Here is a 24068-nt window from a genome sequence, read left to right as displayed (position 1 = left end):
TTTCATTGCAATTACATAACACATCTTAATTTATAAAATTTTATATTAAACTGATAAGTAACTATAATCACACACAAAATCTCTACTTCTTAACAGTTCTACCTCCCCTACTTTATGTTATTGATGTTACAGTTTATATTTTCATATATCATATACTCACTAACATAACTTCATACCTTTTGAATTTATCATTTAAATTTTATGAATCAAAATTATAATAATACAAGTTACTGTATTTGTCTATAAATTTACCTTTACAAGAGTACCTTATAATTTCACATGGTTTCAAATGGCTGACTACTATCCTTTTGTTTCAACATGAAGGACACCTGTTAACCTTTCTTGCAGAGCAGATCGAGTGGTAATGGACTCCCTCACCTTTTGCTTGTCTAGGAAAATCTTAATTTCTCATTCATTTTTGAAGGATGGGATGTTTTTGCTGGATACAGTATTCATTGATGATAGTTTTGTTTTCCTTTCTACACTTTGAATGAGTCATTCTACTCCCTTCTAGCCTGCAAAGTTTCTGCTAAGAAATCTCCTGATAATCTTATGGAAACTCCTTTATATGTAATGAATCTCTTTTTTTCCTTTCTGTGTTCAAGATTCTTTCTTTGTCTTTGTTTTTAAACAGTCTGATTATAACATACATCTGTGTTGTTCTCTTGGAATTTATATTGGTTGCAGTTTTTTTCAGCTTCTTGAATCCATATGTCCATTTTTCTTCAGATCTGGGATATTTTAAACCATTATTTTTCAAACATGCTCTGTCCTCATTCCTTCTCTCATCTCTTCCTAGTATTCTCATAGTGTATATATTGGTCCAATTAATAGTGTCCCATAGTCCCATAGGCTCTTTTCCCTTTTCTTTACTCTTCTTTATTTTTGATTCTCTGATTCAATCATTTCAACCGATTGAATGCTGGCTTGTCTTCAAGTTTGCTCATTATTTCACCTTACTGATGAAGTCTGCTGTTTCATTCTTTAAAATACATTTTCAGGAGAGGAGGGGTGGGATCCAAGATGGCTGATCACTAGCAGCTCGGGCTCATAGCTCCCAGTGAAAGCGCAGAGAACGAGAGGACACCACACTTTCAGATGAATATTTGTTGCTCACGGACCAGGAGATTCCCAGTGGAGGAGCCCCACGGGTCGCCAGAGTGACTCTTGTGGCCGGTGCAGCGGTTTTGCTGGCGCCTTAGCGCAGCAGTTCTTGGTGCAGAGTCTGGAGATTCCCGGGCAGAAAAGCACCATCAATCTTAACACCGCTGTTTTGGCCGGTGCAGTGGATTGCTCAGATTTCGGCGCTGGGAATCAACAAGTTGGATGTCCGCTCAGAGACTTAGTTAGAAAGTCGGTAATTACAAAGACGACAGAGGGATAAATATATAATGAAAGGAAGAAACTAGCCTAAAAAGGCAGAGAATACTCAAAATCAGAATGCCTCGCCTTCTACAGGGGATCGCAATTCCTCATCAGTAACGGAACAAGGCTTAATGGAGAACGAGTGTGTTCCAATAACAGAAGCAGGTTTCAAAACGTGGGTGATAAGAAACTTCTGTGAATTAAAAGAACTTGTTCTAACCCAATGCAAAGAAACTAAGAACCTTGAAAAAAGGTTTGATGAAATGTTAACGAGAATGGACAATTTAGAGAGGAATATAAGTGAATTGATGGAGCTGAAAAACACAACACAAGAACTTCGCGAAGTAAGAACAAGTTTAAACAGTCGAATTGATCAAGCAGAAGAAAGGATATCAGAAGTCGAGGACCAGCTCAGTGAAATGAAACGAAAAGACAAGATTGGAGAAAAAAGGATAAAAAGGAATGAGCAAAGTCTCCAGGAAATATGGGACTATGTGAAAAGACCTAATTTACGTTTGATAGGTGTACCTGAATGTGACAAAGAGAATGAATCCAAGTTGGAAAATACTCTTCAGGATATCATTCAGGAAAACTTTCCCAACCTGGCAAGGCAGGGTAATATTCAACTCCAGGTAATACAGAGAACACCACAAAGATATTCTTCAAGAAGACCAACCCCAAGACACATAATTGCCAGATTTATTAGGGTTGAAATGAAGGAGAAAATACTAAGGGCAGCCAGAGAGAAAGGTCAAGTTACCCATAAAGGGAAACCTATCAGACTTACAGCAGATCTCTCAGCAGAAACCCTACAAGCCAGAAAAGAGTGGGGACCGATATTTAACATCCTTAAAGAAAAGAACTGTCAACCCAGAATTTCATATCCAGCCAAACTAAGCTTTATAAGCAAAGGAAAAATTAAATCTTTTGCGAACAAACAAGTACTTAGAGACTTCACCACCACCAGGCCTGCTTTACAAGAGCTTCTGAAAGAAGCACTGTACATATAAAGGAACAACGAATATTAGCCTTTCCAAAAATATATCAAAAAGCAAAGAGCATTAACACAATGAAAAATTTATACCAACTAATGGGCAAAACAGCCAGCTAGCATCAAATGCCAGTATTAAACTTATAGATATTCTAATTGGATAAAAAGCCAAAACCCATCGGTATGCTGCATCCAGACCCATCTCACATGCAACGATAAATAAAGACTCAAAACAAAGAGAAGGAGGAAGATTTACCAACCAAACAGAGAGTAAAAATAAACAAATAAACCAAAAGCAGGAGATGCAATTCTCGCTCTGATAAAGTAGACTTTAAAGCAACAAAGATCAAAAGAGGCAAAGCAAGACATTACATAATGGCAAAAGGATCAATGTAACAAGAAGAGCTAACTATTCTATAGATCAATGAAACAGAAAATTAACAAGGACATCCAGGACTTGAACTCAGACCCGGAACAAGTAAACTTAATGAACATTTACAGAACTCTCCACTTCAAATACACAAAACATACATTACCACCTCACACCTATTCCAAAAGTGACTACATAATTGGAAGTAAATCACTCCTCAGTAATCGCATAGCATTTCATAGGTTTAAATGAAATATTGGTTGGCTGCTTGTTTGTTATTTTCTTCCCTTATTCCTTCCTGTCTACATGATTAAGTATAATTATTGGTATAAAAGAGGTTTTCAATACCCATTACTAAACTGCATTCTAGCCTGGGCAAGAAAGCAATACTTCCGTTCTCTCTCTCTCTCTCTCTTTCTCTTCCTTTTTCTTCCTCTTCTTCATTCTTTTTTTCTTTCTTTCTTTCTCTCAAAAAATAAAATAAAATAAAATAAAATACATTTTCAGTTCAATTATTGAAATTTCCAGAATTTCTGTGTTTTTAAAAAATAGTTTCCATTGATTTATCAACATTCTAATTTTAGCCATATATTGTTCTTGGTTTTGTTTAGTCATTTATCTGTGTCCTCTTTTAGCTCATTGAGTAGTTTTTATGACAGTCATTTTAAATTCATTTTTAGAAGCTCATAGATTTGTATTTCTTTAGGACTCGTTTCTGGAGTTCATTACTTTGTGCCATGTTTTTTTTCTGTCTTTGTATGCCCTGTAATTTGTATGTTTGTTTGCTGGGATTTGGGAATTTGAAAAAAAAAAAAACAACTCCATCTCCCAGTTGTGTACTGCCTTCAAGCTGGGGAAGACTTTGCCCATGAGCGTAGCTGAAAGTTTAAGAGCTTCAAACCTTTTACGATCTCTGGCTCTCCCTGGTGTTTTCCTGAGGAATTGCAGCTCTAACACGCTACCTGCCTCTGTTTTCAGCAGCTTTCAAACTCTCCCAGTCAGGTGAGAAAGAGAGCAGTCCCCAAGACAGCACTCACATAAACCAGAACGTTGGAAACATGGTCTACTCTTCCGTTTTAGGCAAAGGCCCCAGTATGAGAAAGGAGTTCTTTCTAAGTGTTCTGCGTTATGTCATTTCATGGAAGACACATGAACGGACACATCAAATGCTGCAGATTTCCTTACTTCTTTCTTTGAAATCCTGTCTTGGTTTCACAATGGCTTAGGTGATGTATCTTCTTAACTTCTCTCTATGATTCTCATGGGGGTATTCTGTTATTGTCACCTCAGTGTCTGTGAGGGAGGAAAACTTGTAACTTTCTAATTTGTCATCTTGCTGAAATGACCTTAAGAATGGGTGACTAAAATATACGTGTATAGAAAAAAGTCTGAAAGTTGTAAGGGAGCTATATAAAACTTGAATTATTGCCTCTTTAATATCACAAAAGAGAATATGTATTTAAAATGTTTTGAAAACCTGAGAATTCTCTGTAAGTAAAAAATTAGTTTCTGCTGCCTCATTATGTCCACATGGGCAGATGAATTCTTTAGCATTTGAAAAATATGCTGTCACTGTTTCTGGATTGTTCTGTGAGACTGTTCTTAGAGAAAAGTTTGGAAGTTCAGGCACACGAAGAGTAACAGGAAGAGGGCACTAACTAGAAGATTTCATTGTTGTAGTTACTTAAAAATCTTCTACTTCATTATTCAGGGAAAAACCTTCATATATCCTAAACTGGTTTCTCAAATCCAGACTCGATTTTCCTCTTTTTCATCTGAAAACCATTACGTGTGAGCACTTGAACTTGTTAGTTGTTTAAATGTTCTTTATTCTTCTACCTAGGATACAGCATAATTGCTTCAATTTCCTATGCTGCCTTCTCTGGGTTAATTCCTATGCAGGTTTTGAGACTCATCCCAGGTGTTACATCCTTCCACTCCCCACCTTTCACTTCTGGTAAGGGTTTCGTAACTGTGAGCTAGATGTACCTTCTATTTTCCCAATGATAGCACATTGTTTTCTAATTGTCTATATTCTTATTTCTTTCACATACTTGATTGTGAATTGCTTAAGGCTGGGAATTTATTCTATTAATCTTTATGGCTTTAGCACTTAGCATTGTGCTTGGCACAAAGTAGCTTAATAAATGTTTATTGAATGAATACAGGCAAAAAGATAGATCTGAGTTTAAATCCTGGCTGTTCCACTTGCCAGCTCTATGATGCAATGTTACTTGAATTTTATGTAGTTCTATGATGCAGACTTACTACATTTTCAGTCCTTTAGTTTTCTCATCTCTAAAATTAGCTTGATGCCTCCATAAATATTTGCTGTGAGGATCAAGTGAGAGCTTGAGTGTAGAACATTTATGTAGCCTCATAGGTAATAAACAGGCAGTAAATGACAGCTATAATGTAGCTTGTTATCCTTAAATTACAGATAGCATTAACTAAGGTGAAATAAGAAAAATAAAAATATTTATTTGCTTCCAGCTAGTTTAATCAACATACTCCAAGATGGGGAACTAAGTAATCCCAAATGTGTATCTTTCAGCAAAATTAGTTCTCTATCACTCTTTTATTTATTTAATACTTTAGTAAAAGTTTATATTTTTAGCAGTTTCCTTTTTTATAAAAAACCTTTCTTATTGTGGTAAAATACAAAAAAATGCCTTTTTAACCATTTTTAAGCAGACAAGTCATTAGCATTAAGTACATTAACATTGTTGTGTAACCATCAGCACTGTCCATCTCTGGAATGAAATTCTGTGCATATTAAAGAGTGATTCCTCATTTCCAATTCCCCTCCAACTCCTGGCAACCACTATTCTACCTTCATTTTCTGTGAATTTGACTATTCTATATACCCCATATAGGTGGATTCACATAGTATTTGTTTGTGAGTAGTTTATTTTGCTTAGCATAATGTTTTAAAGGTTTATCCTTGTTGTAGCATATGTTAATTCCTTCCTTTTTATGGCTGGATAATATTCCATTGTATTTACATACCACATTTTGTTCATCTACTCATCCTTTGACAGACATTTGGGTTTTTCTTTTTTTTTTTTTTGGCTACCATGAATAATGTTGGATACACAAATAAATCTTCAAGACCCTGCTACAAATTCTTTTGAGTATATACTCAGAAATAATGGGATTGCTGAATCACATGATAATCCTCTGTTTTGATTTGTATATCTCTAATGTCTAGTGATCTTGAACATCTTTTCATATGTTTATTGGACATTTGTATATTTTCTTTGGGGAAATATCTACTCAAGTCCTTTGCCCAGTTTTTAGTTCCTTTCTTTGAGTTGTAGTAGTTCTTCATATATTTGGGTATTAACACCATAGCAGATATATGATTTGCAAATATTTTCTCCTGTAGGCTGCCTTTTCACTCTCTTGATAGTGTCCTTTGATGCAAAAAACTTCTTATTTATTTATTTATTTTTGAGACAGAGTCTTGTTCTGTTGCCCAGATTGGAGCGCAGTGACAGGATCTTGGCTCACTGCAACCTCCAATTCTGGGGCTCAAGTAATCCTCCCACCTCAGCCTCGCAATTAGCTGGGATTACAGGTGTATTCCACTGTGCCTGGCTAATTTTTGTATTTTTTTGTAGATATGGGGTCTTGCTATGTTGCCCAAGCTTGTGTCGAACTCCTAGGCTCAAGCAGTTTGCCTAAATTGGCCTTCCAAACTGTTGGAATTATAGGTGTAAGCCACTGTGACTGGCCCTTATTTAATTTTCAAATGCACACTATCAATATCAATTTTCTTATCTAAATAATGTATATAAAATAAGTACTTAGCAAAGAAAAGAAATTATTTTCCTTATTGTTTCACGTCTTAATACATTTTCATTGTCAGAGTGCAAGAGACTTCATGTACTATTTTATTTGTAGAATTTCTTGCTTATGTTTTAAAATCCATGAGAGAACAACTTTATTTTGAGGTGAGTTTATTTTGAATTGGATTAGTCAAGTAACTAGAACAATTTACAACTCTAAAGCTAACTCATGAGAACATTGCCTGATTATATCCAGATAATGTTTAAATTTTGCTTCCTTTCTCATTGTCTGCTTTTACATCTTATTACTGTTTTTCAACTGGTCTATGCCTAAAATCTTATCTCTATTAAATTGTATGGTCCTTGGATCTTCTAGTGCTTACTTCTTCTTCTTTTTTTATTTTTTTGAAAGAAAGAAAGAAAGAAAAAAATGAGAAGAGGAAGAAAAAGGAAGAGAAAGAGAGAGAGAGAATGGGAGTATTGCTTTCTTGCCTCGACTAGAATGCAGTTTAGTAATGGGTATTGAAAACCTCTTTTATACCAATAATTATACTTAATGATGTAGACAGGAAGGAATAAGGGAAGAAAATAACAAACAAGCAGCCAACCAATATTTCATTTAAACCTATGAAATGAACAGATACTTTACAAAAGAAGACATACATGAGGCCAACAAGCATATGAAAAAATGCTCATCATCACTGGCCATTAGAGAAATGCAAATCAAAACTACACTGAGATACCATCTCACACCAGTTAGAATGGCAATCATTAAAAAATCTGGAGACAACAGATGCTGGAGAGGATGTGGAGAAATAGGAACACTTTTACACTGTTGGTGGGAGTGTAAATTAGTTCAACCATTGTGGAAAACAGTGTGGCGATTCCTCAAGGACCTAGAAATAGAAATTCCATTTGACCCAGCAATCCCATTACTGGGCATATATCCAAAGGATTATAAATCGTTCTACTATAAGGACACATGCACACGAATGTTCATTGCAGCACAGTTTACAATAGCAAAGACCTGGAACCAACCCAAATGCCCATCGATGATAGACTGGACAGGAAAAATGTGGCACATATACACCATGGAATATTATGCAGCCATTAAAAACGAGGAGTTCACGTCCTTTGTAGGGACATGGATGAACCTGGAAACCATCATTCTCAGCAAACTGACACAAGAACACAAAATCAAACACCACATGTTCTCACTCATAGGCGGGTGTTGAACAAGGAGAACACATGGACACAGGGAGGGGAGCACTACACATGGGGGTCTGTTGTGGGGGAGTGGGGGGGACAGCGGGGGGGTGGGGAAATGGGGAGGGATAGCATGGGGAGAAATGCCAGATATGGGTGAAGGGGAGGAAGGCAGCAAATCACACTGCCACGTATGCACCTAAGCAACAACCTTGCATGTTTTTCACATGTACCCCAAAACCTAAAATGCAATAAAAAAAAGAAAAAAAAAAAAAAAAAAAAAGAAATGCTATGCGATTACTGAGGAGTGATTTACTTCCAATTATGTAGTCACTTTTGGAATAGGTGTGAGGTGGTAATGTATGTTTTGTGTATTTGAAGTGGAGAGTTCTGTAAATGTTTATTAAGTTTACTTGTTCCGAGTCTGAGTTCAAGTCCTGGATGTCCTTGTTAATTTTCTGTCTCGTTGATCTATAAAATCATTAGCTCTTCTTGTTACATTGATCCTTCTGCCATTATATAATGTCCTTCTTTGCCTCTTTTGCTCTTTGTTGCTTTAAAGTCTACTTTATCAGAGGCGAGAATTGCATCTCCTGCTTTTGGTTTATTTGTTTATTTTTACTCTCTGTTTGGTTGATAAATCTTCCTCCTTCTCTTTGTTTTGAGTCTTTGTGTATCATTGCATGTGAGATGGGTCTGGATGCAGCATACCGATGGGTTTTGGCTTTTTATCGTATTAGAATATATATATAGGTTTAATACTAGCATTTGATGCTAGCTGGCTGTTTTGCCCATTAGTTGGTGTAAATTTTTCATTGTGTTAATGCTCTTTGCTTTTTGATATATTTTTGGAAAGGCTGATTTTGGTTGTTCCTTTATATGTATAGTGCTTCTTTCAGAAGCTCTTGTAAAGCAGGCCTGGTGGTGGTGAACTCTCTAAGTACTTGTTTGTTCACAAAAGATTTAAGTTTTCCTTCGATTATAAAGCTTAGTTTGGCTGGATATGAAATTCTGGGTTGACAGTTCTTTTCTTTAAGGATGTTAAATATTGGTCCCCACTCTTTTCTGGCTTGTACGGTTTCTGCTGAGAGATCTGCTGTAAGTCTGATAGGTTTCCCTTTATGGGTAACTTGATCTTTCTCTCTGGCTGTCCTTAGTATTTTCTCCTTCATTTCAACCCTAATAAATCTGGCAATTATGTGCCTTGGGGTTGGTCTTCTTGAAGAATATCTTTGTGGTGTTCTCTGTATTACCTGGAGTTGAATATTACCCTGCCTTGCCAGGTTGGGAAAGTTTTCCTGAATGATATCCTGAAGAGTATTTTCCAACTTGGATTCATTCTCTTTGTCACATTCAGGTACACCTATCAAACGTAAATTAGGTCTTTTCACATAGTCCCATATTTCCTGTAGACTTTGCTCATTCCTTTTCATCCTTTTTCTCCATTCTTGTCTTCTCGTTTCATTTCACTGAGCTGGTCCTCGACTTCTGATATCCTTTCTTCTGCTTTATGAATTCGACTGTTTAAACTTGTGCATGCTTCGCGAAGTTCTTGTGTTGTGTTTTTCAGCTCCATCAATTCACTTATATTCCTCTCTAAATTGTCCATTCTCGTTAACATTTCATCAAACCTTTTTTCAAGGTTCTTAGTTTCTTTGCATTGGGTTAGAACAAGTTCTTTTAATTCACAGAAGTTTCTTATCACCCACGTTTTGAAACCTGCTTCTGTAATTGGAACACACTCTTAATCTATTAAGCCTTGTTCTGTTACTGATGAGGAATTGCGATCCCCTGTAGAGGGAGAGGCGTTCTGATTTTGAGTATTCTCTGCCTTTTTACGCTGGTTTCTTCCCTTCATTATATATTTATCCATCTGTCGTCTTTGTAATTACCGACTTTCTAACTAGGTCTCTGAGCTGACGTCCAACTTGTTGATTCCCAGTGCTGAAATCTGAGCAATCCACTGCACCGGCCAAAATAGCAGTGTTAAGATTGATGGTGCTTTTCTGCCCGGGAATCTCCGGACTCTGCGCCAAGAAGTGGCTCGCTAAGGCGCCAGCAAAACCGCCACCCTGGCCACAAGAGTTGCCCTGGCAACCCGTGGGGCTCCTCTGCTGGGAATCTCCTAGTCCGTGAGCAACAAATATTCGTCTGAAAGTGTGGCGTCCTCTCGTTCTCTGTGCTTTCACTGGGAATTACGAGCCCGAGCTGCTAGTGATCAGCCATCTTGGATCTCTCTCTCCTAGTGCTTACTTCTTACCTTCTATACAGCTTCTTTTGGCTTCTCACTTCCTGTCCTTTCTATCAACCATCCTCTCTGTCCTTCCTTTATGCTTATCACATCTTGTATTTTGGAAACTTCTACCCACTTACCTTCTCTTTCCTCTTCCTGCAAATATATATAAACTTTATCTGTGTCCTGATTACTTCTCAAAGAATCTATTTTTCTAATAATGACAGCAACAATAACACTAACTGATAAACTAATCTATGCCCAGGTTCTGGTAAATTATATTTCATATGTAATATATATAATACCAATATATATAATATATACAATTGAGGTCAACCTTACAATCACCCTAATTATTGCCCTAGAGGGCTTTTCTACACCACAGCACAGGGAGATGGACCCACCCATAGCATAATAAGCTTTCTGGTTGTGAAGACATAGATTGGAATTTTGGTTGGCTCAGGCAGATGTGCTAAAGGTAGTTATGCAGTAATAAGGTGAAACTTTATGAGGTAAAGAAGAATTGGTCGTCTTTAGGTTAAACATTTCCCTGAGTTCACGTAAGGCCAAGAGATTTCAAGTTCTGAGTATCCAGAGTAAAAAGATCTCACTGAATGCAGGGAATACGATAAAGAGCCTGGAAACATGGCACTGTGGTAGCAGAGCTAAACTAGTACTAGCACGGAGGCCACACAAGTTCCATCATACCAATGCATAAAAACATGTCTCAAAAGATTTACACTGGTTCACGAATAACTACCAACCAAATACAATATTTTCATTGGAAAAAAATATATAATATATAAAATTATCTCACTATTTTGCCCTGGCTTGTCTTGAGCCACTAAGCTCAAGTGATCCTCCCACCTCAGCCTCCCAAGTAACTAGAACTACAGACAGGCACCACTGTGCCAGGCTCCTCATTTTTGAATGAGAAAATATTCAGGAAGGGTAACTTTTAATTAAAAGTATTGATATTATTTCTATATATGTGGGGTTAATAAAAATGAAGGTCAAGGAAAGAGTTTCAGTGAACATTCATTTATATTTTCTCCAGATTTGTTATATCCTCTCCCTTCAACACACATGTACTGCCTCATACAGATATTCCATAGTTGCTATAATGTATTCATAATGGTCAGCTCTGCTCTTAGTGAAAATAGATGCATCTTTAGTGTTGGGATAATTTGTAAAACACTCTCAACCTGTTCTCTCTCATCTTTTACATCTTACTGTAGAGATCTGTTTTTAATCAATCTACATCTACAGAACAAGTTTGATCCTTGTAAAATTAATTAAGTTGTGTTTATCTTCAGAGACTTTACAATTTTGGTGGGAGTTTCATTCATCAGAACAATAATTTTCAAAGCAGTTTGACTATAAGTTCCCAATTTAAAATTTAGGTTTTCAAACATAATTTGTAAATCACTGGCTACTCTCTTTTTCTTTCTTCCCTAAAAGTGTTCAATTATGAGTTCCTTTTATATAATCACTATTCATTCAAACAATATTACAATAGTTCTTTACTAGTTCTTTGTTAGCTAAATATGACACATTTGTCTGGTTATGTAGTTAATTACTAAAATGACAACTATTACATTTTGATTCTGTTATCCTACACTGCTGTGGATTCCAACCACAGTCTGTTCGGTAAAAAACAACAACAACAACAACAAAAAAAAACCTTCCAACGTGATACCTTCTTCTTCTTTTTAGACTGTTCTGTTAGTCCTGCTTGCACTTGCTAACTATGGTTCTTTTCAAGAATCCTGGACCATCTGGTAAGAGAAGTAAACTGGTGAGTTTAGGCACACAGGCTTGAGAATTAAGACATGTCTAAGTTTAAACCCTATCTCTACCCCTTGTTAGTAGTGTCAGTCTGAGAAAGTTTCTTAAATGGTCTAAGCTGTGGTTTCCTCATTTTCAAAATAAGAATCATGACATCAATCGGGTTTGTAATCTGGGGACTAATGAACTAATATCTATAAAGCACAAGTACTGTACTTGGAACTTTGAGTCAACTGATAAGCTTCAGAAGGTCTGTGAACATCATGACACTCTAATGTTTTCAACTGCAATTTCCTTTTCTTTCTTTCTTTTTTTCTTATTTTTTTTTTTTAAGACAGAGTTTTACTCTGTCACCCAGGCTGGAAGTGCAGTGGTGATCTCAGCTCACTGCAGCCTCCACCTCCAGGGATCAAGTCATCCTCCTGCCTCAGCTTCCCAAATAACTGGGATTACAAGCATGTGCCACCATGCCCAACTAATTTTTGTATTTTTGGTAGAGATGGAGTTTCACCATGTTAGCCAGGCTGATCTCAAACTCCTGACCTCAAGTGATCCACCTGCCCTGGCCTCCCAAAGTGTTAAGGTTACAGGCATGAGCCACTGTTCCCACCTGCAATTTCCTTTTTTGCCACCTTGAAAATGGTCTTTGTGAAAAACAAATCAGTGGAAAAATTATTAAGGTACTGCTTTACTTTAAAGATATGTAAAATGCTTCTCGTTTAATTATCAAATATAATTGGTAATCAACTCTAATATGAGTTCTAGTAAATGTTACCAATAATAGTAATTATAAGAAATGGACCCTAACATTTTGCATAGAGACATCTCTGTCTATATTTGGCCTAGTTTAGGTTGAAGGATGCTAAGGAAAATAAGGTACCAAGAAACTTGCCTATTCTTTGGGTTTCTGACCATCAATGAATGTGATAAACATAAAAATTCCTGAACCCTTTGAGCAAGGATCTTTTGTAATGAGTGCATTGATTCCTAAAGATCCCTTGTTTATGTCTACTTTGAAATATATTGGAAAGAATAGATTTTATTTATGAGAAAAGGTTTTGATTCAAATGGATATTTTCCAGAACTTAAAAACTATATACCAAATGACATAAGGACTAACATTAATAATAACAATATTAAAATATAATATGGCAGTAAAATTTTAAAAAAGAGAGAGAAACAAAACAATAATAAATATTAGACAAATGAGAATAAAAGGCATCAGAGAAATATAGCAGGCTTAAAGGACAATATTTTTGCCTACCCAATATTCTGTCTGTCCTTTTTCCTTACTAATAGAACCTCAAATTTTGCTTGGGATACCACATTGCCTGCTTAAAAAAAAAATCAATATTTCTGGCCTTTCTTGCATAGAAGGGGCCATATAAGATCTCCATCTCTTGGGTCATAATCAGCAATCTGCTGTGGATTGCTGGTAAATTTGACTTTTCTTTATACTGATGGAGCCTTTTCCTCCTAGTTGCTTCTTTATTCTTCTTTCTGACAAAATCACTTTTTAGAAGTAAGAGATTGGAGTGACCTTGGATATGACAGCTGCAGATAAGGATAGCAGAGCAGAAAGAGAGAAGGTGCTATCAATCTACTGTATATGAGTTGAAAGTACTCTTTATGTGGGATAAAATAGTGAACTCTCAACTCGTTATGTGGGATAAAATAAACTCATTATATGGTTAATCACTATAGTTGAATATATATTACTGCTCTTTGAAAGTGATCCCAAACTGATATGGAATATCATTTTATATTGATAAAATATATATATTCCATGTAATATCTCATCTCCTTTCTGTTTCTGTTAAAATAACTACAGCAATAATATTCAGTGAGAACTTACTCTATGACAAAACTCTATTAAGTGTTTTAAATACTATAATCAAATCAATATTGAAAACAGTATACTAAAACACTGATATCTATTTAAAAAACACAAAAACAAATGCTTTAAAATACAAAGAAAATTTAAAGTATATAATCATAGAGTAACTTTTAACAGAGCCATAATCAATTATAGATTAAGCATTAAAATTTAAACTAGATAGTAAAGCATTCAAACTAATAAACATACCCAAACTTTTGTATGATACATACATTTGTCTCACTTTCTTTTAAAATGTCTAAAGAAAGTGAAAAGTCATATACTTAACCCTAAATAAAATATTAATAGAGTTTTTAAAATTTCAAAAATATTCTAGCTAAATTTTCTGAGCATAACATGTAAGATAAACCCCACAATCATTTGAAAATATGAAAATTGTCTCCCAAATAGTCAGCGTCTGAACTACCCGCCATCTCCTTGCCTGCATATGATGCCACCCTGGGGTTCCAACCTGGATGGGATGTTTTGAGATCTGGGCCTGGATGTTAGCATGAAGCATGGTAGAAAATGTAGTGTGCATGTCAGAACTTGGGTGATTTCCTACTCCTTCCCATATAAAAAATTATCTGAATGGACTACCAACTTCAGAAAAGCCAAGTAGAAGAAAAATTATCAACAAAGTGAACAGACAGTCTGAAGAATGGGAGAAAATATTTGCAAACTATGCATCTGTCAATGGTCTAATATCCAGAATCGGTAAAGAACTTAATAACCAAAAAACAAAAACCCCATTAAAAAGTGGGCAAAGGACATGAACAGATACTTCTCAAAAGAAGACATACACATGACAAAGAAGCATAGGAAAAATGTTCAATATCACTAATAACTAGGGAAATGCAAATCAAAACCACAATGAGATACCATGTCACACTGGTCAGAATGGCTAGTATTAAAATGTCAAGAAATAACAGATGCTAGCAAGGTTGCAGAGAAAACGGAATACTTACACACTGCTGGTGGGAATGTAAATTTGTTCAGCCACTATGAAAAGCAGTCTGGAGATTTCTCAAAGAACTTAAAATAGAATTCACATTCAACCCAAGAATCTCATTACTGGGTATATACCCAAAGGAATACAAATCGTTCCACCAAAAAGACACATGCACATATGTTAATTGCAGCACTATTCACAATAGCAAAGACATGGAATCAACCTGGATGCCCATCAGTTGTGAACTGAATGAAGAAAATGTAGTGTATATATACATCGTGGAATACTATATAGCCATAAAGAAGAATGAGATCATGTTCTTTGCAACAACATGGATTTAGCTGGAGGCCATAATCTTACATATATTAATGCAGAAACAAAAAAACAAATACTGCATGTTCTCAATTACAAGTAGGAGCTGAATATTGAGTACACATGGACACAAAGGTTCAAAGGGTATATGTATAGGTTGTTAAGTGGATAAATTGTGTGTTGTGGTGGTTTGATGTACAGATTATTTTGTCACCAAGGTAATCAGCATAATACCCAATAGGTAGTTTTCCAGTTCTCACCCTCCTCCCACCCTTCACCCACAAATAGGGCCTGGTGTCTGTTTTCCCTTCTTTGTGGAGGGTGGGAGGAGGGTGAGCATTGAAAAACTACCTATCAGGTATTATGCTGATTACCTGGGTGACAAAATAATCTGTTCACCAAACACCTGAAACTGCAGTTTACCCATATAACAAACCTGCATCTGTACTCTTTTGAACCTAAAATAAAAGTTGAAAAGAAAATGAATAAAGACTTTCCATTATGTGAAAAATTTTAAAAAGTCAAGCAGAGAGGTGGATATATGGTAAAAATCAATATGGCTTGTATTTAGGGCAGTGGAATGGTTAACGTGGTTAAGTGTGTGGAGAAAAGGTAGAGCCTGGAGAGATCTCCCTGGGAGCCCATATATAGTGTCAAGGCACTTCTAGTGTGAGTGAAGTCCCAGAAGCAGGAGTTTTCTCTTAAGAGCTCATTTCCCTTTAATAGTAAAGCATTCCAATTAACAGTGTAAATAGAGGGTGTCTTAGTGTCCAGTAGAACAAACTGAGGCAAATCAGGTCTTCAGCTGTTTTAAGCTGCAAAGTCCTTCCTTTTTTTGAGAAGGTAAGTTTTTTTGGGTGGCCAAGATAGAAAAGTTGTGAAACAAACTGCCAATAACATCTAATGAACCACAGAGTCTTGCTCTTCAGTGCTGTGCATAGTATGAGGGTCTCTTGGTTGAACTCAATACATCCTAAAACCTACACCTGGAGCCATGGTCTCATCACCAGATCACTCACTACACTTCTATCCTCAAAATGACTATAGCATTCCAAAAACCATGGGGTGGGGTGGGGTGGGGGCAGGGTGGGAGGTGGAGGTGAGTTTTGGAGTCACAGCTTAGTTTGCAACAACTTTTCTGCCTCAAAGCAAAAGAATATTGTAATACTCACTACGTGAAACATTATGGAGCTATTTAACTCTTTACCACGATTTAACAATTATGTGGAGACTTATCATGTTATAATGTCTAACTGTATATACAAACTATGTGGACATCACGCTTTATATAGAAAAAGGTAAAAGGGGAAATAGTTTCAAATATTATCTCTGGTATATTCAGATGAAGAAACTGTGCCTCATTTTATTTATTTATTTATTTTACTTAACTGTTTTTCAAATATTCTTGAGTAGACAAATATTTTTTAAAAGCTTATGAAATTAATGAATTAAATGCTAAATAGTGTAAAATCAGAGATAGGTAGTATAGGGACAAAAATATATATAAGAGAAGGGATGTTTTCCTTAAAGAGCTTTATCACAGTAGGAGAGATGAGACTTTCACACATAACATAATATATAGAAGAAAGTAACAAATGTTATAGGACAGAGACATGGGGGAAGAAGAGATTATGACTACTGCCTTTATTAATTTGTAATATACCTTTTACCCATACAAGTCAGCTTTATACTAGGGAATAACAAAGCTAAATTTATATAATAGATCTGTGTCTACCTGTAGGCCATTTTATTTACTATTCATATTTTTGAAAACAGAAACCTCATTGCTAGTATTTCATAGGATCCCTTTCATCCTAGATTTGGAAATGTGTTGTAAAAGAGGAAACAAGGTGTCCATAGATGGGTGTTGAATAATGAGAACACATGGACACAGGGAGGGGAGCATCACACACTGGGGTCTGTTGGGGGAAACTAGGGGAGGGACAGTGGCAGGTAGGGAGTTGGGGAGGGATAACATGGGGAGAAATGTCAGATATAGGTGAAGAGAAGGAAGGCAGCAAACCACATTGCCATGTATGTACCTATGCAACAATCTTGCATGTTCTTCACATGTACCCCAAAACCTAAAATGCAATAAAATATATATTAAACAAAAGAAGAAGAAACAAGGTATCATGCCCAGTGTTAGGTTCCAGCCCATGCTGAGGTCCAAAGGGACTAGGTGGATGGGTGGCATATAGCTGAAAGAATACTTGGGGCAGGTGGTGGGGGGGCATAAACAGATAAAATATGGTTTTATTCATCAGCTTTCTTACACTGTCTGTCTCTGTCTTGGCTGACTGTCTGTGGCTCCTGCCGCTCCCACACAGAGCTGCACGGCCGGCTTTCTCTACAGTGTCAGCAGCTTCACTCTCTCTGGGCACGAGCCACATGCACAGCATCAGCAGGGCAGGTATACATTTTACAAACAATAGTGGCTCCAAGCTGGGTGATGACCCTTCCCATGTTATGGCTACATAGCTGTGATTATATAACAAGTGGAGTTATGCATCTATGCTCCAAACTCACTGAGTCACCTTGGCCCGGATGTCTGCTTATCCTTGACCAAAGCACATCCATGTACCTTACACTCCACCTACTAGGCCTAGTGAGACATAGACCTTGGATACACAGATTATACACGTAAGCTTCATAAGCTTTGGGTACATAGGCTCAATATATACATACTGGCTTTATACATAAGTTTTGGGCACATAAGTTTGATATACAGGTTTGGCACAAAGGCTTTACACAAGTGTAATTTAATTTTTACAGACCTGTTTTGACATGACTTGAACTGATTTGAAATATATCTGAGAATTACAGTAGCTTAAAGACAACCCTTGACTCATTTTCTGGTCAAAGAATAAATTCAGAGAGAATTTTAAATATGAAAATAACCTTTGTGAAACATCCACAGTGAGGATTTTAAAAGCTTCTATAATTTAAGCAACAATTTATAGACTGTCAGCAGCTGAACTCCTAATTTCCCGAGGCTTTCTAATGCATTACAAAAAATAAATCTCTTAGCAAATATGCAGTCTTATCCTACTCTTTTCAAAATGGTCATCTGACACCAAAATGGAAAGCATACAGAGAGAATGATAGGGATAAAGGACATCAAATATTTATTCTAGCTATCATTTCATTTCAATTTAGAATACAGTGTTGTGAAAGTTATACAGCTCACATGTAGATACTATTCAAAGTGCTTCAATAATAGGATGACAGGATGAATACATAATAGAGTTAAGCATTTTATTATTCAGTCTTCATCTTTTATTTTAGGTTATAAGCAAACCAATACAGCAAGCACACAATGACTAAATGGGCAGAAAAATGGAGTTAAGTATTAAAAATTTAAATTACATTATTCAGAATATATTGAGTACAATTAATAATATTAGCATTTTGGGAATTACAAAAGAAGATAACACAAGCATATTTTGATTGTATTTTTTTTTTTTTTTTTTTTATTGCATTTTAGGTTTTGGGGTACATGTGAAAAACATGCAAGGTTGATGCTTAGGTGCATACGTGGCAGTGTGATTTGCTGCCTTCCTCCCCTTCACCCATATCTGGCATTTCTCCCCATGCTATCCCTCCCCAATTCCCCACCCCCCCCGCTGTCCCCCCCACTCCCCCACAACAGACCCCCATGTATAGTGCTCCCCTCCCTGTGTCCATGTGTTCTCCTTGTTCAACACCCGCCTATGAGTGAGAACATGTGGTGTTTGATTTTGTGTTCTTGTGTCAGTTTGCTGAGAATGATGGTTTCCAGGTTCATCCATGTCCCTACAAAGGACGCGAACTCCTCGTTTTTAATGGCTGCATAATATTCCATGGTGTATATGTACCACATTTTTCCTGTCCAGTCTATCATCGATGGGCATTTGGGCTGGTTCCAGGTCTTTGCTATTGTAAACTGTGCTGCTATGAACATTCGTGTGCATGTGTCCTTATAGTAGAACGATTTATAATCCTTTGGATATATGCCCAGTAATGGGATTGCTGGGTCAAATGGAATTTCTATTTCTAGGTCCTTGAGGAATCGCCACACTGTTTTCCACAATGGTTGAACTAATTTACACTCCCACCAGCAGTGTAAAAGTGTTCCTATTTCTCCACATCCTCTCCAGCATCTGTTGTCTCCAGATTTTTTAATGATTGCCATTCTAACTGGTGTGAGGTGGTATCTCAATGTAGTTTTGATTTGCATTTCTCTAATGGCCAGTGATGATGAGCATTTTTTCATATGCTTGTTGGCCTCATGTATGTCTTCTTTTGTAAAGTATCTGTTCATGTCCTTTGCCCACTTTTGAATGGGCTTGTTTGTTTTTTTCTTGTAAATCTTTTTTAGCTCGTTGTAAATTCTGGATATCAGCCCTTTGTCAGATGGGTAGGCTGCAAAAATTTTTTCCCATTCTGTTGGTTGCCGATTCACTCTATTGACTGTTTCTTTTGCTGTGCAGAAGCTGTGGAGTTTGATTAGGTCCCATTTGTCTATTTTGGCTTTTGTTGCCAATGCTTTTGGTGTTTTGGTCATGAAGTCCTTGCCTACGCCTATGTCCTGAATGGTTTTGCCTAGGTTTCCTTCTAGTGTTTTTATGGTGCTAGGTCTTATGTTTAAGTCTTTAATCCATCTGGAGTCAATTTTAGTGTAAGGTGTCAGGAAGGGGTCCAGTTTCTGCTTTCTGCATATGACTAGCCGGTTTTCCCAACACCACTTATTGAACAGGGAATCCTTTCCCCATTGCTTGTTTTTATCAGGTTTGTCAAAGATCAGGTGGTTGTAGATATGTTGTGTTGCCTCCGACGCCTCTGTTCTGTTCCATTGGTCTATATCTCTGTTTTGGTACCAGTACCATGCTGTTTTGATTACTGTAGCCTTGTAGTAGAGTTTGATGTCTGGTAGTGTGATGCCTCCTGCTTTGTTCTTTTTGCTTAGAATTGACTTGGCTATGCGGGCTCTCTTTTGGTTCCATATGAAGTTTAAGGTGGTTTTTTCCAGTTCTGTGAAGAAGGTCATTGGTAGCTTGATGGGGATAGCGTTGAATCTGTAAATTACTTTGGGCAGTATGGCCATTTTCACGATATTAATTCTTCCTAACCATGAACATGGAATGTTTCTCCATCTGTTTGTGTCCTCTCTTATTTCGTTGAGCAGTGATTTGTAGTTCTCCTTGAAGAGGTCCTTTACATTCCTTGTTAGTTGTATTCCTAGGTATTTTATTCTCTTTGTAGCAATTGTGAATGGCAGTTCGTTCTTGATTTGGCTCTCTTTAAGTCTGTTATTGGTGTATAGGAACGCTTGTGATTTTTGCACATTGATTTTGTATCCTGAGACTTTGCTGAAGTTGCTTATCAGTTTCAGGAGATTTTGGGCTGAGATGAGGGGGTCTTGTAGATATACAATCATGTCGTCTGCAAATAGAGACAATTTGACTTCCTCCTTTCCTAATTGAATACCCTTTATTTCTTTTTCTTGCCTGATTGCTCTGGCTAGAACTTCCAGTACTATATTGAATAGGAGTGGTGAGAGAGGGCATCCTTGTCTAGTGCCAGATTTCAAAGGGAATGCTTCCAGTTTTTGCCCGTTCAGTATGATATTGGCTGTCGGTTTGTCGTAAATAGCTTTTATTATTTTGAGATACGTTCCATCGATACCTAGTTTATTGAGGGTTTTTAGCATAAAGGGCTGTTGAATTTTGTCGAAGGCCTTCTCTGCATCAATTGAGATAATCATGTGGTTTTTGTCTTTGGTTCTGTTTATGTGGTGAATTACATTTATAGACTTGCGTATATTGAACCAGCCTTGCATCCCCGGGATGAATCCTACTTGATCATGGTGGATAAGCTTTTTGATGTGCTGTTGTAATCGGCTTGCCATTATTTTATTGAAGATTTTTGCATCTATGTTCATCATGGATATTGGCCTGTAGTTTTCTTTTCTTGTTGAGTCTCTGCCAGGTTTTGGTATTAGGATGATGTTGGTCTCATAAAATGATTTGGGAAGGATTCCCTCTTTTTGGATTATTTGGAATAGTTTCAGTAGGAATGGTATCAGTTCCTCTTTGTATGTCTGGTAGAATTCGGCTGTGAACCCATCTGGACCTGGGCTTTTTTTGGGTGGTAGGCTCTTAATTGCTGCCTCGACTTCAGACCTTGTTATTGGTCTATTCAGGGTTTCGACTTCTTCCTGGTTTAGGCTTGGCAGGAGGCAGCTGTCCAGGAATTTATCCATTTCCTCCAGGTTTTCTAATTTATGTGCATAGAGTTGTTTGTAATAATCTCTGATGATGGTTTGAATTTCTGTGGAATCTGTGGTGATATCCCCTTTGTCAGTTTTTATTGCATCTATTTGATTATTCTCTCTTTTCTTTTTTATTAGTCTGGCTAGTGGTCTGTCTATTTTGTTGATCTTTTCAAAAAACCAGCTCCTGGATTTATTGATTTTTTGAAGGGTTTTTCATGTCTCTATCTCCTTCAATTCTGCTTTGATCTTAGTTATTTCTTGTCTTCTGCTAGGTTTTGAGTTTTTTTGATCTTGCTCCTCTAGCTCTTTCAATTTTGACGATAGGGTGTCAATTTTAGATCTCTCCCTTCTTCTCATGTGGGCACTTATTGCTATATATTTTCCTCTAGAGACTGCTTTAAATGTGTCCCAGAGATTCTGGTATGTGGTGTCTTCATTCTCGTTGGTTTCGAAGAACGTCTTTATTTCTGCCTTCATTTCATTGTTTATCCAGTCAACATTCAGGAGAAAGTTGTTCATTTTCCATGAGGCTGTGCGGTTCTGGGTTGGTTTCTGAATTCTGAGTTCTAACTTGATTGCACTGTGGTCTGAGAGACTGTTTGTTATGGTTTCCGTTCTTTTGCATTTGCTGAGGAGTGATTTACTTCCAATTATGTGGTCAATTTTAGAGTAGGTGTGATGTGGTGCTGAGAAGAATGTATATTCTGTGGATTTGGGGTGGAGAGTTCTGTAAATGTCTATTAGGTTTGCTTGTTCCAGGTCTGAGTTCAAGTCCTGGATATCCTTGTTAATTTTCTGTCTCGTTGATCTGTCTAATATTGACAATGGTGTGTTGAAGTCTCCCACTATTATTGTGTGGGAGTCTAAGTCTCTTTGTAAGTCTTTAAGAACTTGCCTTATGTATCTGGGTGCTCCTGTATTAGGTGCATATATATTTAGGATCGTTAGCTCTTCTTGCTGCATTGATCCTTTTACCATTATGTAATGTCCTTCTTTGTCTCTTTTGATCTTTGTTGCTTTAAAGTCTATTTTATCAGAGATGAGAATTGCAACTCCTGCTTTTTTTTGCTCTCCATTTGCTTGGTAAATCTTCCTCCATCCCTTTATTTTGAGCCTTTGTGTATCCTTGCATGCGAGATGGGTTTCCTGGATACAGCACACTGATGGGTTTTGGCTTTTTATCCAATTTGCCAGTCTGTGTCTTTTGATTGGGGCATTTAGTCCGTTTACATTTAGGGTTAATATTGTTATGTGTGAATTCGATCCTGTCATTTTGGTGCTAGGTGGCTGTTTTGCCCTTTGGTTGATGCAGATTCTTCATTGTGTTGATGCTCTTTACCTTTTCGTGTGTTTTTGGAGTGGCTGGTACTGGTTGTTCTTTTCTATGTGTAGTGCCTCCTTCAGGAGCTCTTGTAGAGCTGGTCTGGTGGTGATGAACTCTCTGAGTTCTTGCTTGTTCACAAAGGATTTTATTTTTCCTTCACTTATGAAGCTTAGTTTGGCTGGATACGAAATTCTGGGTTGAAAGTTCTTTTCCTTAAGGATGTTGAATATCGGCCCCCACTCTCTTCTGGCCTGTAGGGTTTCTGCTGAGAGATCTGCAGTGAGTCTGATGGGCTTCCCTTTGTGGGTAACCCGACCTTTCTCTCTGGCTGCCCTTAGTATTTTCTCCTTCATTTCAACCCTGGTGAATCTGATGATTATGTGTCTTGGGGTTGCTCTTCTAGAGGAGTATCTTTGTGGTGTTCTCTGTATTTCCTGGACTTGAATCTCGGCCTGCCTTGTTAGGTTGGGGAAGTTTTCCTGGATAATATCCTGAAGAGTATTTTCCAGCTTGGATGCATTCTCTTCGTCACATTCAGGTACACCTATCAAACGTAGATTAGGTCTTTTCACATAGTCCCATATTTCTTGTTGACTTTGTTCATTCCTTTTTACCCTGTTTTCTCTAATCTTGCCTTCTCGTTTTATTTCATTGAGTTGATCTTCGACCTCTGATATCCTTTCTTCTGCTTGGTCAATTCGGCTGTTGAAACTTGTGCATGCTTCACGAAGTTCTCGTGTTGTGTTTTTCAGCTCCATCAATTCGCTCATATTCCTCTCTAAGTTGTCCATTCTTGTTAGCATTTCGTCAAGTCTTTTTTCAAGGTTCTTAGTATCTTTGCATTGGGTTAGAACATGTTCTTTTAGCTCACGGAAGTTTCTTATTATCCACTTTCTGAAAGCTGATTCTGTCATTTCATCACACTCATTCTCCATCCAGTCTTGTTCCCTTGCTGGTGAGGAGTTGTGATCCCTTGTAGGAGGAGAAGTGTTCTGGTTTTGGGTGTTTTCATCCTTTTTGCGCTGGTTTCTTCCCATCTTTGTGGATTTATCCACCTGTTGACTTTGTAGTTGTTGTCTTTCTGATTTTGGTAATTTTAAGTCTGCTGTGGCAGAACTCATAAACCCCCTGCTCTTCCCCCCAGGTGTTCTGTCCCAGGGAGTTACGGTTTTATGATGTTCCCCTGTGCGGCTGTTTTCCCTGCCCACAAGGTGGCAGCCTAGTCACACTCAGGTTGCAGAGGCTTCGCTAAGCTGCTGTGGGCTCCACCCAGCTTCCGTGTGAACTTCTGGGTGTAGTTAGAACTGCTTCCGATATGTTGGCCCGCCCCTGTAGTGACGGAGTCTCTGTAGTGGCGGATTGCCTTGGTAGAGAACAGCAGGGTGCCTATGGAGAACGCCCCTCCTCCACAGAGCTGGACCGTCCCGGTTTCAGTTGTGTTTCAGGTCTTCTTGCTGGGTAAGAGGGGACACCGTCTCATCTGATCTGCCTCCGGTGCCGCTGCGTTGGCTAAAGCCGCGGCTCTGAGATTCGTGGCGCTGGCCTGGCTCCCCGTTTCAGCTCCCCTTGCTGGCTTATAGGGGACTCAGACTCTCTCACTTTGT

The sequence above is a fragment of the Aotus nancymaae genome, unplaced genomic scaffold (genome assembly GCF_030222135.1).
Source record: "Aotus nancymaae isolate 86718 unplaced genomic scaffold, 86718_ANA_hifiasm-v0.15.2.pri h1tg000040l, whole genome shotgun sequence".
NCBI classification, from domain to species: domain Eukaryota; kingdom Metazoa; phylum Chordata; class Mammalia; order Primates; family Aotidae; genus Aotus; species Aotus nancymaae.
This window is presented reverse-complemented; position numbering follows the sequence as displayed.